We start from the raw sequence: 16,389 nt of genomic DNA on the forward strand, positions 1-16,389 counted from the left end.
TGTCTCGTTTGGGGATGGGTCTAAAGCATCCCTAAATGAGAATACATCTACAAGACATATCTGAATTTTTAATACAATATGGGAGAGAATTAGAATAATAACTTAAGGTCAAATGATGTTTTAAAATAAGCATGAAAAAGGTATGAGCTCTAAAAATTTATTTTTAAAATTTGTGTTGTCAAATTTCCATTGGCATTCTTGTTTTCTTTAAGAGATAGAAATCAAAACAATGATGCCTCTACAAACATTTTCCTTGGGGGAAAAGTTACAGACTACTTCTAGCAGTGCTGTCAGAAAATCACCCAGAACATCTTTAATCTGAAACCTTCATTATGGATACTGAGGCAATTCCAAAGGAATATTTTACTTAGGGAGAAGAAAGGTGAGTTCTTTTATCACTTTAACATCTAGTGTCTAAAATAATTGTTTAATGATTTTCAATAGAGGGAGGAATTGGTTTTTTTCAGATTAGCGGCCATTGGTGAACAATTTGATTTTATCTGAAGAGACAGAGAAGAAGAGCTGCAAGGAAATAAGATCATGTATTTTCAGAGTTTGCATTTTTTTCAATACTTTAGGAGGTTTTCAATATTCAGCTTTGAAATTCAGTGATAATTGGTGCTTTTGAACAAATAAGAGAACTGGGAACTCATACTCTTCATTTGAGAGTCTGTAGGCTTTTCCGGAACACTGATAAAGCAAACGCTGATAACTGATAAAGCATACATTGTGCCAAACAAATGGATAAGGAAGACTTTATTCAAAACTATTTTTTATATAAGGGAGATTGGACCATACTCTACTAAGAAAAAAGACGAAGTGAGCTAATAGAAGAGTAATGAAGGACGTTAGGGGAAAGGTTGATCAATGAAATGTGAGCACACTGAGTTACTTCTGAGTCTGCAAATTGTTTTCTCTGTGATGAAGCCTGTGTTAGTTTTTTCTCACACTGCTATCAAGAATACTACCTGAGACTGGATAATTAGAAAGAAAAAAGTTTTAATTAACTCACAGTTCATCATGGCTAGAGAGGTCTCAGGAAATTTACAATCATGGTGGAAAGCTAAGGGGAAACATGGTGGCAGGGGAAAAAAAAAGAGAGCAGGAGAAACTTCCATTTATAAAACCATCAGATCTCGTGAGAATTCACTCACTATCATGAGAACAGCATGGGGGAACCGCCCCCATGATCCTGTCACTTCTCACCGGGTCCCTCCCTCAACACCTGGGGATTACAATTCCGGATGAGACTTGGGTAGGGATACAGAGCCAAACCATATCAAAGCCATTCGTGTTCGTTAATTAATGCCTCTTAAAGTTAGCTTCTTATCCTCCCCTAAGGATTAGTAGATAGAAGTGCAGTTTTCTCAAATGTTTATATTTCATCTGGATAAAGAAATTTCTGGGTCATAAAACTAGGAAGAAAAGTGAAAAAGATTTGCACACACTTTAAAGTGGCAGGGATAGAATTTATAATTTTAAGTTTTCAGAAAATAAATGCTCAAAAAAAGGGCAGTCAGGAGCCTATAGTTAGAATGAAATTGGTCTAAAGTTTAATCAAGTTGAAGGAATATTAAGACCATCTTTGTAAAGACTCAAAAGGTATAATTAATTTACATATGAAAATGGAGTTAATTATATTTCCTTTCTTAGAATATTCCACTAAATACATCAAATTCTTCATAGGACTGGTAGAACTCAGAAAAGAAATAAAAATCGTGTTTATATTTGTCTTTCAAATTAGATTGTTTTAAAAAGCATGATTTAACAACTTGGCATAAAAATATGGTTTTACATAGCAAGAACCATCCACCTGAGATCACATGAGTGGAAAAAGGCTTTTTTCTGGAACTCCAAGTTTTTTTTTTTTTTCTAAATGCCATACAGTTGGGTAAATAATTGATATTCCCTGAAGACTTTTTTTATATAAGGAAATAAAGTTATTTCTCTTTGATTAGCAAAATTTCAGAAATTTGGCTAGAATAAAACTAGAGAAAAAATCATTTCATTAGGTTTTTGTTTGTTTTGTTTTATTTTTAATTTACATATAAGAACTATATCTATGGGGTACAATGCGGTGTTTCAATGCCCATATACAACGTATAATGTATACAAATTAGGGTAATTAGTATATCCATCACCTGAAACAGTTACCATTTATTTTTGGTGAGAATATTAAAAATCTTGTCTTCTAGATATTTTGAAATACACATTGTACTATAATAACTCTACTATGCAATGCAGCACTAGAATTTATTTCTCCTTAATATAACTTTGTACCCATTGATTAACTTTTCCCCTTCCTCATCTCCACTTCCCAGTCTCTGGTAACCACTATTCTCCTGTCTACTTCTGTAAGATCAACTTGTTCTAGATTCCACATATGGGTGAGATCATGTGGTCTTTTTCTGTGCCTAGCTTATTTCACTTCACATAACATCATCCAGGTTCAACCATGTTGCTGCAAATGTCAAGATTTTTTTTTTTTTTTTTTTTAGACGGAGTCTCGCTGCTCTGTCACCCAGACTGCAGTGCAGTGGCGCGATCTAGGCTCACTGAAACCTCTGCCTCCTAGATTCAAGCAATTCTCCTGCCTTAGCCTCCTGAGTAGCTGGGATTACAGGTATGTGCCACCACGCTAGCTAATTTTTTTGTGTGTGTGTATTTTTAGTAGAGATGGGATTTCACCGTATTGGGCCAGGCTGGACTCAAACTCCTGACTTTGTGATCCACCCACCTCAACCTCCCAAAGTGCTGAGATTTCAAGCGTGAGCCACGGCACTCAACCACAAGATTTTGTTCTTTTTATGGCTGAATACTATTTCATTGTATGTATAACAAATATTCTTTATTCATTCAAAGATTGATGGGCATTTAGCTTTAATCTATATCCTGTTGTGAATAATGCTGCAATGAACATGGGTGTAGATATCCCTTTGACATTCTGATTTAATTTTCTTTGGATATTTGACCACTAGTGGGATTTCTAAATGACATAAGATCCTTCTACTTAAGTGAGCTTCTTATAACCACTCCCCACAATGTTGGCCCAGATTAGGGAAACTTGATAGCCTTCAGGAGAATCCCAATCAGAAAGAACTTGTTTTCTATTTGGAACCTTGAAAAAAACTCAGTGTCAAAGTGTAGTGCTTGTAGAACAGTGAAAAGGTAGAATGGCTTAGTTAGACAAAGAGAAATACCAGGATAATGTGTACTGTTTCTCATGAACTGGTTACGGTCTGCAAGAAATTTAGATGCTTTTGTATGCTTCGGCAGGAGAAAAAGACTTGGACAAACGACACAAGCCAATGGACCTAGAAGTCCTGGGCTTTGAACAAGAAGAGCCCAGAACATTGAGATCTCATAACTAAGGGCATTGACATGTAGCATATACATCAGGAGTGGAGATCTACACACTCCCAAAAGCTGGTTTGTACTTGCTACATCCCTGGTGGATGACATCAAGGATGTGGAGGATGGTATCATTCTAGAGGTTTCTTCCAATGACACCTTGTAACCTTCCTCTGAAGCCAGGATTCATCCAGAAAGAAGGAAAATGTAAAGAAAACTATAAAGACTACTACCTGAGACTGGGTAATTATAAACAAAAAAGGTTTAATTGACTCACAGTTTGTCATGGCTGGAAACGCCTCAGGATATAAGTTTTTTTAATTTTTTTTTTTTTTTTTTTTTGAGACGGAGTCTTGCTCTGCCGCCCAGGCTGGAGTGAAATGGCTGGATCTCAGCTCACTGCAAGCTCCGCCTCCTGGGTTCACGCCATTCTCCTGCCTCAGCCTCCCGAGTAGTTGGGACTACAGGCACCAGCCACCGCGACCGGCTAGTGTTTTGTATTTTTTAGTAGAGACAGGGTTTCACCGTGTTCGCCAGGATGGTCTCGATCTCCTGACCTCGTGATCCGCCCGTCTTGGCCTCCCAAAGTGCTGGGATTACAGGCTTGAGCCACCGCGCCCGGCCATAAGTTTTTTTTTTAAATACCAACAAAAGAAAGTGGTAGTATTCTGTACCCAAAAGTAAAACAATCTATCATTATATCAGAAATACTATAAACTTTTTCTATAACAAAAAGTTGACTGATTGTTTTTTAATGTTTGTGCCATATGTCATTTCTTTAGTATTTTGCTACTTAACAGGAGTTATTTTCTAAAATGTACAGTAATATAAAGCTAAAAGGAATGAAAATTATACATGGCAAGAAATTATTTGATTAAACAATAAAAGTACTAAAATAAATAATTTTTGATGCCCATTGCTTCCAGAAACAAGGCCAGTGGCTAAATTTATATTATTTCATAAAAACTGCTCATGGTCTGCTCAAGCTTCCCTGACTTGCATACATGAGCTATTAACAATGAGTATCCATGATTTTTATTGCAAAAATCATATGCTGCACCAATTTCAACATAGAATTACTCTGGAATCACTTTGTATAAGTACAGCAGGACTGGCTATATGGATATATGACCACTACAAGGACAGAGGACCCAGCAAAGAAAAGGGTGTCATACCTGGTTTAATGCTTTGACTTAACTGTCTTAAAATTCTAAATAATTTTGTCTCAGAACTTCTGTTTTGTAAGTGATGTTTGATGAGACAATGAAGAAAGCATGTAAAGAGGGGAGATACACTCTATGTGTGTCTGGCATTTCTTGTCACCTTATTTTACGTGTGCTAGGGAGGCCTCAGGAGCACAGAATTCTGGTGGACTTGTAATCCATAAAAATTGAGCAAGACTTATGAAAAGAGTACAAAGTAACTGTGTGAGGTCTATGACTGGGTAAGCATGAGTACTGACAACAATTAGAGGCCATGCTTTCCATCTGAAACAGAACTTGTTTTGAATGTCTAAAGAAGGCAATGAGGCTCTAAGAAGCCCCAGAAACCAAGGAACCATATGGTATCTTTTCTTACTCATATTATTTCCCTTTATTAATCAAGCACTTACCCTGAAAATGATGGCATAGAAGGAAACAGAAAGAGCAACCCATAATTCCTTTTTCTTTCATTTCCTCCTTACATTTACTTCTTTTACATGCATAGTCAACCAACTGCAAATCAAAGGTAGAGGGTGTTGGTTGACTGCATGTATAAAAAAGTAACATAAACACATAGTTTTGTATAGCATTTCTACTGTTCTGGTAAGAATGAAATGCATATCCATATACAAGCTATGAAATACACATGTGTAATTTCTGCATATGAATTAAATGTTCTTATATTTGCATTTAAAACTGGTATTATGCAATATAATGATAAATAATGACATTATTTTATTTATTTATTTATTTTGAAACGGAATTTCACTCTTGTTGCCTAGGCTGGAGTGCAATGGCACGATCTCAGTTCACCGCAACCTCTGCCTCATGGATTAAAGTGATTCTCCTGCCTCAGCCTCCCAAGTAGCTGGGATTACAGGCGCCCGCCACCACACCTGGTTAATTTTGTGTTTTTAGTAGAGACAGTGTTTCACCATGTTGGTCAGGCTGGTCTTGAACTCCTTACTTCAGGTGATCCACCTACCTTGGCCTCCCAAAGTACTGGGATTACAGTCATGAGCCACTGTGCCTGGCCTCGACGTTCATATTAATAACTTAAAATATTAATGTATCTTTGTGTAGCCTGACATAAAATAGCAAATAAAAACACTGTTAGAAATCAGAAAGAAACTTCAGGGAAGAAAGGAAAATCTTGTACATGTTAGTTCTTTTAGCAGCAGCCTTTTCGTACATTTTGAACTAGGTTTTCCAAGTTTTAATTTCACGTTGAACCCCACAAGTCGTGCCGGTGAGCATGACAGCATTCTTTGTTGCAATTCTGCTGGTTCTTGGCCTTTTTTTCCTGCTACCAGGATTACATTTTGCTGTTGAGATCAGGATCCTGACGAAAACCAACTTGGGCATTAGTAAATAGAAACCTGTTTCAAAAGCTATTGTTTAATAATTAAACATGTCTTCAACTTTTAAACCAAGGTTGTTTAAAATGGCTCCCTTGAGGCATATTGATTAGTTTGATGCCAGTTGTCCTTCTTCCTGGAATTGATACATTCTGAAATGTTCAATCCAGCCTGAAGTAGGCAAAATAGAGAGCCATGGAAAAATAAATATGCTATGTGCTGGCTGATGTATAGAAGTCAAACACATACAGTATGATTTCTCATTGACAATAAAATAGTGGACCTCTGTTTTATGAATTTCTCACCAGTACCATAAATAAATTTCAAAAACAGAGTTATCTTTTGATAATGACAATGTTGATATTAAAGCAATATTATTTGAGATGTCCTAAATAATATGCTGCACTGTTACTTTTTTGATATAATAATAAAGTATTTTACTCTAAATTCTCCTGACCTTTATAGCAATCCTTAAAAGCACCTCTAAAGCACTGGTTGTCACAGATATTTAAGACATGGCTTCTAACATAAATGCTGTGCATCACATGCTAGCAGAACACTTTGCCAGCAAAGTCAGCAAATTACAAGAAATGCACATTCCAGAACTTTCAAAGATCAGGTCATCCCTGTTCATCCTGACCCGAAGAAGATAAGAGTTATTCTGGTTCATAGGTTCAGAGTCTGCACCAATAGACCCTGACATTTGAAATGCCCCCTTGAACTCTTTCTGTTCCCAATTTTAGAAAACACTAAGAATTCTAGTCAGTGTCTCAGCACTCACACAAGCTGGCCTCAGAGATGGCACAGCACATGACCCTTAGAAATAAGGGAGATATTATCAGAGGCTCCTCGTTTTTATAGGAGGTAACTGTTACAAGGTAGGATGAGAAGAGGATGAAGAGTGATGTTTAATGAAAAGGATATATTAGGTTTCTGTGTTACATCTGAAAGGAAACAAAACTATGACCTATTTTAGGCATGCTGCCCAACACATATGGCCACTGTGCATAAAAGATAAGCTTGGTTGTGCTACAGAGTGCTGTGGCTTAGAGGCATGCTGCTTGGGCACAGTTCTAGAGAGCTTGCTAGGGGTGGTGATGTTGGCATACGTCAAGGGAGGAAGGCTGAACACAGCAGAGGATGGCTATGTGTAATATAAAACATTGCATCAGATGCTGCAGAGTAAGCGGCTTCTGCCTGTACACCCAGTGAAGAGCCACATACTGGCATAAGAAATATAAGGTTTTCAAATGAACCTGTTTCATATTATTTCCTTTTTTCAAATACTCTTTCTGCACTTCTTTATTTTCTTTAGAATATCTAGTGACATGTACCAATTACATATTTGAGGTGGAATTCACTAATCAATACGTTATCCAAGATTTCCAAAATTTATTTTTCTTGCCCAGTTATTAAGGTCTGATAGGACTTTGAGACTGATTATTAATTGCAGTAAAAACATATATGTAATATTTATCATCTTAACCATTTTTAAGTGTACCATATGCTTATGTTAGTTACATTCACATAGATGTACAACAGATTTCCAGAATTTTCTCAACATGCAAAACTGAAACTCTATATCAATTGAACAACAATTCTCACCTCCCTCCCCCACCTGGAAACCTTCATTTAGATACCTCATATAAGTGGAATCATACGATATTTGTCCTTTTCTGTCACTGGATTCCTCCTTCCTTCCTTCCTTCCTTCCTTCCTTCCTTCCTTCCTTCCTTCCTTCCTTCCTTTCTTTCTCCTTCCTTCCTTCCTTTACTCTTAGAATATTTTAAGATTGGATTCCTTTTGAATGAGTTATTGCTGCATAATATCTTACTGACATCAAGAGAAGTTAGAACTTCTAAAATAATATTAAGATTTAAACTTGTCTCAATATTTAAAGGTTTTTCATGGCTTTTGCTATAATGTTCTGATCAATGTCCATCCTATGTATCTTTGACACAATATCTTTTAATTTGGATTTAGGTATTTATAGAACTGGTCATTTTTGTTGAGATGTGTTTTTCCCTAGGTTAGGGCAATTATTTATTTTCCCGAGATATAAAATAGTATATTTTTACTCAATTTTTACCTCATAGCTATTTATGGATTTATAGTGTAGTGTTTTATTTCACAACTTCTGTCTGAGTTTCTAGAAATTTGAAATTCTATTATTTTAAAAATGGATATGCATACACATAGGCACACATTCTCAAATCTTACTCCACAAGCTACAAACCTGTTGTAAAGTGCTGGTGAAAAAAATAAATTTATGATTTTTTGACTTTCAGAGAATATTATTCAAAACTGTAAACATCAGAATTATTTCATAAAATTGGAAGGAGAGTTTTTCAAGGAAACTCCCTAGTCTCTGTCACAGCTGCTGCGTTTCTGGTGTTAACCCTTAAGCCAGTGCCTTCCTGATGTTTCCAAATAAACAGTTATCTTCTATAAATTACTTATCTTTAAAAGAGCTAGAATTTTTGTTATCTGCTGCCAATTGTCATTTGCTATACTATCTGCTATTAGAAGCAATTTGAGGCTATGGACCTTCAAGGCCCTTTTGTCAGAAATTAGAGTTTATCCAATCATATAGTGTTTGAAAGTGATGAAACTATGTAGTTAGTGTTAAAATGTGAGACTCAGGTTGTACATAATACAAAGTGCAAAGATTATTTATGTCAATACCTGTGTTTGTTATAAAGAAAATCTCTTTTATGGCCGGCTGAAGTACACTAAATGGAGACAACCATCACAAAATAAAAGTACTGTAGGGTTAAATGGCTTCTTTAACTGCCATAGAGCTCTGAAAAAAGAAAGCACCTGCTTAGGACTTTAAATGCCTGGCTCAGAGCATGGAGACTACGTCTGCCTTTAAAACAGATCATTTAAAGTCACATAGCTGGCATATCAAATTAGATATAGAATTTCATTTCCTGGGCTGCTGTGCTACAAAATAGATCAAATTCAAATTCATAGCCATGATAAAATTATGGGAAGCTAAGAGCATTGATTGGAGGAGTACGACGCTCCTGAGGGGCAGAGTCAGTGTCTTCCTGTTATGTGAGCTTGGCTCTCTTTTTCATCAGGATCTTCTTGTGACATCACGTGAGGAAGACTTTTTGCAAGGTAATACCAACTTTCCTTATGGCACTTAACCAATTACTAGAATCAGAGGATTCATTTCAAACCTAGGAAGAAGTTATATAACAAAAAGATGACAAGATTTTGCTGATTTATACTGGTGACGCTGGCACAGGGATCAGATTTTAATGAAATCCAGTGAAAGAGGGGAGGATATATTTTAAGTAGCCTTGGACTAGTACATATGCTCTTGTTTTTGTTTATTTTGATTGTTTGATTAAATGATTCCCGAACCCAAAAGTGGCCCACATGTAAAATGATATAACAAAACTTCTTTTTTATAATACAGAAGAAGATATCCAAAGGCCTAGGTAGATAGGAAGGCTAGAGAATATATCTATTATATATGGCTGCTCACACATCACTTAAGTACATGTTTTCATCACTACAATAATGGTTTCCCTAAATCTCTATCCATAAACTTAACTTTTAAAAAATCATTATATTAGCCAACACTGATTTTGATCAAGAAGTACATCTGGGAACAGTGCAGTGGCTCACACCTGAAATCCCAGCTACTCGGAAAGCTTAGGCAGGACAATCACTTGAACCCGGGAGGCAGAGGTTGTAGTGAGCTGAGATTGCACCACGGTGCTCCAGCCTGGGTGACAGAATGAGACCTCTCAAAAAAAAAAAAGTACACCCGATTAAGAAAGTCATTTTATATCAGTATTTAGACAATAGGCTCAAGCTTATTTTACATAAGTATTTAGACAAAGTGCTCATGCTTATGAAATTCACTAGGATTTATCATGTATCCCCCAAGAAGAGGTCACTGTCCTGATACATGGGTGATATGGCCTGCTATTATTAATACATCCACACTTACACTGTTACGTGGTAAGCCATATGTTAAAATACTGGCGTTTAGACACACAGTGTGGATATTTATACCAAATGCTTGTTGCTTTGGAAAGCTAATGCCATTTCCACCCTCAAAAACCATATGAGAATTGAAAAGTTTTTTGATTTTTTTTTTCAGAATCCAACTTCTGCTAGCTTCTAGACATTATTAACTTATTAGAAAGAAAACAAAAAGAGCACATTGTAATCATTTTATATAGTATATGGGTTATATTTAAATTTTACTATGAGGTTTAAAAGTGCTTAGCTAAGAAAATGTTAAGAATACATAAATAACTTAAAAAGGAACAAAATAGTGTTCAGAATAATTCTGTCACTTAGCCGTTGAGCATATGGCTAGAGGCTTTAGTTTCATTCTTCAGTAAAAATATACAGGTCTGCTATTAAATAATTTCCCTATTTCTCAAAGTTTTAAAGTTTATCAGGTATATTCACATATTTAATGACAAAAAGTAATTTAATTACAAAAGTTATTAAAAGTTTGTAATTCTTCAAAAGTTAATTGAAAGAAAAAATATATTTAAATAATAATTTATTTTTATTCATTGTTCAGACTGAATGATAATATTTTTACCATGATTTCAGTATGTTGTTCTACGTTATATAATCTTTAGCAGAAAAAAAAATTCCCCATGGAAAAGTGTCGAAAATTAGGTTACATTATGGTAATGTTATGCTTTTCTCTAAAATGTCTGGTCTCAGTTCTTTTTTGGAAATAAGTACTAAACATATATATACCCAACTAGATGAACTATTGATCTGTTCCACTGTGGAAACTCCTTATACTTTTGTTGTTACTGTTAATTTTAGTTTTCTCTATTTTTGTCTAAGTGAACACTCAATTGTCACAGCCTTTGTTAAGAGTAACATAAAGGCCAATAGGTCAATACATGAAGCAGAGATTTTTAACACAGATATTTTAAATTATCTGTGCTACACAAAGTTGGCTCGTATAATAAGTATGTTTTCTCCTATCATGAATCAATCATTGCCTTATTTTGATAGTGCCTAGCACTATTACTGTATAGAAAAATTCTCATGGAAAAAAATTATCCAAGATTCAATAATTCAGTGATTTCTCAAGGTAAAGACATTCTGAATAATTTATCTTTGTAACATTTTCCAGTGTTTTCACATTGCCTGGCACATAATAAATTACTGACAAATGCTTTTTTGAACATTTATGAGAGCGATGTTGTGAAAAATGAGGTTTCTCTCTCCGTATTTGTGACTACATAAAGTTAACAATTGATTAATATGATTAATTTTCCACTTGATTCAAACAACGTTGTCTGGCATGCATAGGCACTGAATAATTCACGTTGAAATAAAGCTTATAATTCACAGAGCTATATTGCTTTATTATCTTTGCCCAAATATTAATGTAAAATGTCTTATTCACTAAATATTTCAATTAATCTTCTAAGAAACCCACATGACCCTTACTCTACTTTAATTTCCACAGACTGTGAAAATACAACAAAAGTTGAAGAGCAGCTGAATTCCAACTGTGAGCACTTATTCGCCCAAATGAGTGATTTTGTATTTAAAATAAGCTAAGGAAATAAAATTAAGGATGCAGTCTGAAACACAAAAGTACCTTGTGAAATTGAACATCAATGATATAAAAACTAATGAGATTTGCAAGAACCTCCTTGTCATTTTTAGGCATACATTAATGACATGGAAAAATTAAAGTAAAAAAATAGTAGGGCATAATTAGGAAATGTATTTTTTTAAAGACAGCCACAGAAAATAAAGAAGACTATACATCAGTAGAGTAATTCTATGCAGAATCCATTTCATTTATATAACACAATTTGTTTGTATCTTTTGCTTTACATATATTACATTGGACAGATTAGGCATTTGTAATTATCAGTGCAGATTTACAAATTAAGGACTGAAAATTAGATTTTAGATTAGGAATAATAAAGTGTGAAAATAATGGGTGTTCAAAAAAGTAAATATTTACTTTCTTTGGGTGATGAGGTAGATGCAATAATTTTAATACATCATTCATGTGGTTAGGAAAGGGAATGGAGGAAATCGATAAATTTTATAAAATAATAAATACTATTGTAGCTAATTTTATTTTTTTCTTAGCATATGAAAGTATTGGTGATACTCTGTATTGTGCTTTTAGCACATTGGCAGATACCCTTATTTAGAGATTGAACCTATTTTGATCTACAATAATCCAGTACTTAGACACATGCACCTTCTAAAATGACTACAATGCAGAACTATTGGTCAAATTAATTTATTTAGCTAGAAAGCACTCCATCAATCACTGCATGATTTTAAAATCATGTAGAATTAAAAAAGTGATATAATTCTTGCTTTAATTTTACAAAGCAAAGCAATTTTCATAAATTTTATTAATAATTAGTTTAAACTTTTAAGTTGCTGATTTACAATTAAATTTAGATTTGGAATAGATGTTTCTTTTCTTTTTCTTTTCTCTTTTTTTTTTTTTTTTTTTTTGAGATGGAGTTTCGTCTTGCTCTGTCGCCAGGCTGGCTGGAGTGAAGTGGCGCGATCTCTGCTCACTGAAACCTCCGTCTCTCAGGTTCAAGTGATTCTCCTGCCTCAGTCTCCCGAGTAGCTGGGACTACAGGTGCGCGCCACCATGCCCAGCTAATTTTTGTATTTTTAGTAGACGGATTTTCACCATGTTGGCCAGGACAGGATGGTCTCAATGTCTTGACCTTGTTATCGCTCACCTCGGCCTCCCAAAGTGCTGGGATTACAGGCATGAGTCACAGCGCCTGGCCTGGAATAGATGTTTCTTATAGCTGCCATTTGCTGGGTTATGAGTTTCTAAATTTAAAACATGAGACATAGGTGTGGAAGTGTATCGTATTCCCCAAGACTCTAGTTTGAACATTCTTTTAATCTCCAAGGAGAAATGATAATTCAATAAGAAGCTTTCAAATGCACCGTTTTTTCATATAAAGAGTTGAAATGAAAAGAAGTATGACTACACAAGCGCATTTTACAGTTGACTAAGCAGTTCATTTAACCCAATCTATTTATACAAGAAATAGATTTTAACCAAGAAAAATGTACGTTAAATAAAATAATAATTTCCACACTCTCTTTATTATAGGTGATGTAAAGAGAATATGTTCTGAGGACTAACTCTGGAAAATATTTCCATTGTATTTGTTTCTATAGATTTAATGTTGTGATCTATTTCTTCTCTTTCTTCAGACACATACCTAAAACCTATGTTCTCTCTCCCAAAGTACACAATCTCTCATCAATTCACTCAATAATTTCCAAATATCATATTTAGCTAAATGTTTTAGGTAACATAGAACTGCTGTGATAGTTAAAACTAGATCAATTCTCATGTCTTCTACATAGTTCACATGTATTATTCGTAAGAAAAATGTTACCTACTTCACTGACTATTTGTACAGTATTCTCTCCACCCAGAATTGTTTTCCTAAGTTTCCTAGAGAAATTTCTCTTTCTCTAAAACTAAAGTTAAAAGTTACCTTCCTGAGAGATTTATCTGCACGTCTCCAAGCACAGGAAATACCTCCCTCACCTAATTTTTGTTCTCTTAACACCCAAATGGTCATTGGCATAACTGTACAGTCACAACTGTGAGAAGTTTATGTCAAAGTTATTGTCATCTTTATGTCCACAGCACCCAGAAGTCCCTGATTCTAAATACTTAATAAAATTTGAGATAAATTTTTTAAAATAGTATGTTTATAATAAATGGTGTGTCTCTTCCTACAATGAATTCTGTTATTAAAAATCTTCAATTTCCACCTAAGCACTGGGAAACTGAATTTCTATGTGGGTTTGGGAAAAGAAGGAATGAATGCTAGATAGTATCTCTTGTGGAAACAACTGTTGGCCATATTTTTGTCAGCTGTACCAAGGAATATTCCAGACATGCTAAGTTGGAATGCAGCCAAATATGTTCATGTCCCAAGGATATCAATTTTGTCTGTGAATGCAGCTGTGATAGTGTCATTTTATTGATTTCTTTATCCTAGTTAGGCAATACCTTCACCATTTCCCTCACGTTGCAATCTTAGCAGATATGTTCAGCTCAAACAAGGCTCTTTATTGAGACATATGGGCATAAGCATAACTTTACTGATATAACATTGACTGTTATTTACTAATTCTCTACTTACGATAGTTCCTTAATAAATTTACTCTATTTTACCATTGAAACTGATCTCAGTATTCAATGCCAACATCTATAAAATTTATGACAACAATTTCATTCTGATCTCCCTGCCTCATTAGCTTCTAATTTCAATACACAATTAGCCCCAGCTAGATTATTTTATGATATATTTTGTGCTATTTAATTCTCTTGCATAATTTCTAACATTTTACATTTTGTTAATGTCTAACAATTCTAACTTTCATTTAAAGCCTCATACTCTTGATTAATCTTAATTTCAGCTGGTCTTTGTTGCCTTTCTGAAGTTTCCTCACACTTCAACTAGATTTCTCACTGGCCTCTGACCAGGAGTTATGCATGTATTCTCTAAGCCTTGTTTTATGTTATTCACCTGATGAGAAATTTCTGTTAATTATGCAGCCTACTTAAACAATCATCTTTTGATTTTCTACAGAGTTCATTATATACACCACTACATACCTGTAATTTACTATCTATTACAGCTTATTTTCTTCTTAGGCACACAAGATTTATCTTTAAATTGGATTTTAAATAGAATAGAGTCTTATAACTATTTTACACATTAAATCTATCATAGATTTTGTACAAAATCAGTATTAGTAATATCAGTTTATTCCATAAAATTATCCTTTCAGTTCCCTTTATTACATATGTATAAATTATTCTTTCTCTTGTACTAAAATTTATGTTTCTAAAATCCACTGATTTCTGAAAAATATTTCTCATGAAAAATGCCAAAAATGTGTATTTAAATTGATTTTATTTCATCTTTTCAGATTTATAACTGCTATAGCCAAAACTGGAACATTAGAATCCAATAGTAGTTGTTATAAGCTTATGACAATCCAAATATGTGTTACTCTCTGTTATGGTGGTTTTCTTATACTTTTTGACCCACAGAGATGGTTAAAATTACACCAATTTTCTATCCTTCCTTGTTATTATTTGGTTTACAATGTACTTTGTAGTTTATCTATTTCATTCTGGGCTCACTTTGTGACTGGTTTTGACCTGTAGAAAGTAGAAGTTATACATACATAGCGTGCAAATTTGTAGTCCTGCCTTCAAAAGACATTGCCACATCAATGTGAACAAACCTGGGCTGAGTGATGGGAGACCATATGAAAGTAAGCAACATTATCCCAATCGAGGCATCTTAAACCAGCCAACCCACAGTGAGCAAGTCTAGCTGAGATCAGTTGAATCCGCAAAGATCAGCAGAACTGTGGAGTAATATGGACTAGGGAGCTCCTTCAGGGAGAAGTGGGTCCCACTGAAGGAACATGTACTGCCCACAGAGGGGAAGATCTGTGAATACCTTCACAGCAGGATTTCAGAACTGAGAGGCACAAATGAATGCTGTGTGCCTCCTATCTATTCTCTTTCTAATGCAACTATTTCTTTCTCTGCTGTAATATTTAAAATGTGGGAGTTATGTAACTTCTTATGCTCCTAGACGTCTGGATCAAGAGGATTCATATAGGAGGAGGCACATCCACATTTGCTGTAAATAAAGAGATTCTGACATTGGAGTCAGACTGGGGACAGGAGTTGGGTTGGGGTGAGCCCATTTTGCATATGAGAAGGGACATGAAAAAGTGGTGCCAGTAGCTGGAGTTCATTAGTTAGTTAGAAAGTTAAAAAATGCCCTTCTTTGCCATCTATTCAGTTATCCAACCTTTTTGTGATGTGACTTCACAACTTTCTCATTAAAAGTCGGTCTGCACTTCCTTACATTTTAAATGTGCATTGGCCATGTGTTTTGACTAAGAGGTTTAATTGGAAGTGAAATTGTACTAGATGTGACACTACATTTCGTAAGATTTTGCACACTCCTGCTCTCTCTCCATAGCTTTTCACTAGCATGAGATCTAGTCTTTTAGAAAATGAGACCACATAGATCCAACCTCTGTCCCAGCAGAGGTTATCTTCTACCAGCCAGTCCCAAGGCAACTAGCCAGTAGACAACAGATATAATTGGCATTAGCTATGACTAGCTCAGGTTAACAGAACCACCTGCACACCCTTTACACTCCTAACTCAATAAATCTGATTATTTTAAGCCATAAAGTTTTTGGTTAGTTTGTTACATGCCAACAGATAACTGATAACTTTTCTATAATTCAAATGATTGAATGTTTACTAAGCCCTTGATATGAGAACGTTGTTTACTAATTCTTTTTCCCAGTGTTTTAATCAATATACATATTTTTCATTAAGTATTGGTATATTCTTGATACTCCAGTTTCCTACTGCACCCCAGAGATGTGCATGTTAGGATAAGTGGTGTGCC

The 16,389-nt window shown here is 34.8% G+C and overlaps 1 long non-coding RNA gene across 1 annotated transcript; it reads left to right on the forward strand.

The window, feature by feature from the left end:
* Positions 1-8,770: 8,770 nt before the first annotated feature.
* LOC141410382 (uncharacterized) lies at positions 8,771-14,074 on the forward strand. The gene is made up of 3 exons (XR_012435349.1): positions 8,771-9,037; positions 11,382-11,426; positions 12,407-14,074. It is a non-coding gene; the product is annotated as an uncharacterized lncRNA (long non-coding RNA).
* The last annotated feature ends 2,315 nt before the right edge of the window (positions 14,075-16,389 follow it).

The sequence above is a fragment of the Macaca fascicularis genome, chromosome 5 (genome assembly GCF_037993035.2).
Source record: "Macaca fascicularis isolate 582-1 chromosome 5, T2T-MFA8v1.1".
NCBI lineage: Eukaryota > Metazoa > Chordata > Mammalia > Primates > Cercopithecidae > Macaca > Macaca fascicularis.